The sequence below is a fragment of the Alosa pseudoharengus genome, unplaced genomic scaffold (genome assembly GCF_046254945.1).
Source record: "Alosa pseudoharengus isolate Yale_2024_CS ecotype anadromous, Long Island Sound unplaced genomic scaffold, YU_APseudo_1.1 YU_APseudo_1.1_scf_11, whole genome shotgun sequence".
In the NCBI taxonomy this organism is placed as follows: domain Eukaryota; kingdom Metazoa; phylum Chordata; class Actinopteri; order Clupeiformes; family Clupeidae; genus Alosa; species Alosa pseudoharengus.
In genome coordinates this window covers 41,937,193-41,940,054 of record NW_027468576.1, presented here as the reverse complement: position 1 = coordinate 41,940,054, position 2,862 = coordinate 41,937,193, and positions in this window count along the sequence as shown.

Here is a 2,862-nt window from a genome sequence, read left to right as displayed (position 1 = left end):
ACATCACACATTTGAGGGTCTGTGGCCTTGAAGGGAACCCAGGCTGGACTGTTTTACAGAGGAAAAGAGCAGAGAGATTGTGGATTTTAAAACTTCAAACATTACACCCAACAGGTTTTAATGAAAAATTAAATTGAAATTTTAAACCACTCTGTGTCTTTTTTTACAGCTCCTCTCTTTATCCTTTTAACTTATTTATTTTATTTTATTTTACTTTATTTTATTTGACTTTTAGATGGGATTAGTGGGGCGGGGACAACTGGCCAGTGCATAATGGTCCAAACAACCACTCACCAAAGAAAATTTTAATTCTAATTTCCTAACCCTAATCAGTGGCAATTAACTAATGGTGTGGCCTATAAATGTTTGGCTGAAACATGGAAGCTTTCTTGATCCAAGTGTCTGCCATGAAGGTGAGAGTATGTCACTGAGAGATCCATGTTTATTACAAGTGTGTGTGTGTGTGTGTGTGTGTGCCCAGGTGCTTTTAACACTGACCGCTTTTCACATCTCACAGGAGGCTAGAAAATACAGACACAGACTGCAGACGTCAGAAGCTCCCGGGACATCGTCGGACGAGGAAGGTACAACCCCCCTGAGGTTCGGGGGGAAGCTTCGCTGCCCCCTGGCGGGATGCGCCAGCCGTCACAAGCTGCTTGTCCGTCTGGACAAACACCTGGTGAGCGTGCACGGGAAAGCTGGGACTCGGCTCTCTGGGCTCATGCAGCGTGCCAAAAAGGCGGCGATAGACGAACGGGCGCAGGCCGAACACGCAGACATAGCGAGCGAAGTTGCCTCTCTGAGAGAAACCTTGAATGTGCTGAGTCAAAGTGTGGACAGCTTGTGCAAGAAGGTGTGTGACCAAGCGCCTCACAATGCCCCTCTTCAGGCCAGCCCGGCCCGCTCTCTCATGCCAAGGTCACCGAGTCTGGCGGGTTCGGGGTCTCGTTTGGCACCCGCCCGCGCGCCCAGCCTCGGCGCGCAGTCTCCCCAAAGACCGCCATCCGCCGCCGGGTCACAGAGGGCCAGGGACACAGACAATGATCACCCAGACCCGGCCCACACCTCCGACACCCCAAGACTGAACAACATCATTCGCCTCTTCGAAGACTCCCAGTTCGGCCCAGAAATGAACTCCAAAGCGGTCCAGAATCTTCGCCAGAGATCGGCTTATGTCAGAAAGTTTCTGCTGCACATGGCGGGCGGACAGGGTGATATTGACCGCACTCTGGTGTTCCTGAGCGACGAGGCCAAGTTGAACGTGTACTTGAAAAATCTTAACAGCAGGCTCAAACCCACCAGCCAACGGCACGTGCTGATGGACGTGGAGGCCTTTTTGAGATTCGCCACCAACAGCACGCTGCCCAAAGTCAGACTCTCATCCAAGGTCATCGCTCACGTGTTGCAGCGCATCGCTGTGTGGAAGAGGGCACTTAGGGCCAAAGTAGTGCTCCAGCGAATGGATCACAAGAGAAAAAAGTACGACAGGCTTATACCAAGCCAGGACCTGTTGGACTTTGCCCGCCTGTCGGAAGCAGACCTCCCGCAAGCACTCTATGACTTGACTACCTGCTCCAGCAGCTCCACGGCTGTGTCCAGAGTCGCCGGGCTTCTGACCGCGGTCATGGTCTCAACCACCGGGCACCGCAAGTGCGTATTCGTGGGCATGACGTTGGATGACGTTCAGCACGCCGAGGCCTACAGAGACACATTCAGCATCAGGGTGAGCGGCCACAAGACCGTAGCTTCGTGCGGCCCTGCCATGGTCACGGTCTCCGGCGCCCTCATGGATCACATAACAGACTACGCCGCTCTTAGGCCGAGGCTGCCTGGGTACGATCGCCACCCCAACACTCTTTTTTTCACCAGGACCGGGAAAGAAATGCAAAAAATAGGCGTCCACGTTCGGGCCCTCTGGAAAGGTTTCGGTCTGAAAGGAGCGCCCAGTCTGGGTGATATAAGGACAGCCATATCCACTTATGCAGACAGAACACTGTGCACCGAGGACAGAAAGGCTGTTAACAAAGGCATGTGTCATGACTCAAACACCGCCACAAAGTTCTATGTTGTGGGGGGAGAAGCCAGCGTCGAAGAAGCACGGAAAATCAGACAGAACATATTAAAGTCATTGAGTCTTTCTGCCGGAGATGAGGTGAGGGCTGCTGTTATGGGTGATGATGATGATGATGATGTTGGTGGTAGTGGTGACCATGGTGGGGCCCAAAGCAGCCAAGATTTGGGGACAGACAGTGACTATTTTCCTTCTCAGCAAAGCTCAGCAGAATCTGCATTCAGCACAGGGACTGATCAATCCGACAGTGTATCCGACTTTGAGTGACTTTGAAAAGGGTGAAAATGGGTAAAATGTGCTAAATGTGAAAATGGGTAAAATGTGCATTAATGTGTGTGTATCTGCCTAATAAAAAGCACTTTTCAATGCCCACCAGTGTCCTCTTTCTTGCAGGCAGACAGGCGCGCGCGCACACACACACACACACACACACACACTCAATGAGGCTGGCCCCCCACACCATCTACCCAGGGAATGAGCACCCAAAGCCCGCAACAAACTGTGCAAAAATACCCCACCGGGGACTGCCCCCCCCCCCACGGAAAACCAGGCTTAAGCACCGGTGCACTGGTGCACTGTACCCGACTTAAGCTAACCTCTCAAGGTTTAATGCCTTAAGCACAGCCCTGCAAAATCGCAAACCCATGGTATACCTGTGGACTTAGAAAATTTTCAGTGACGAAAAAGGGGAGCTCCAACACCTCACACTTCCTACCCAGGGAACGAGCACCCTAACCCCGCAACACACAACACCAAACACCCCCCTAGAGAACCAGGCTTAAGCACCGGTA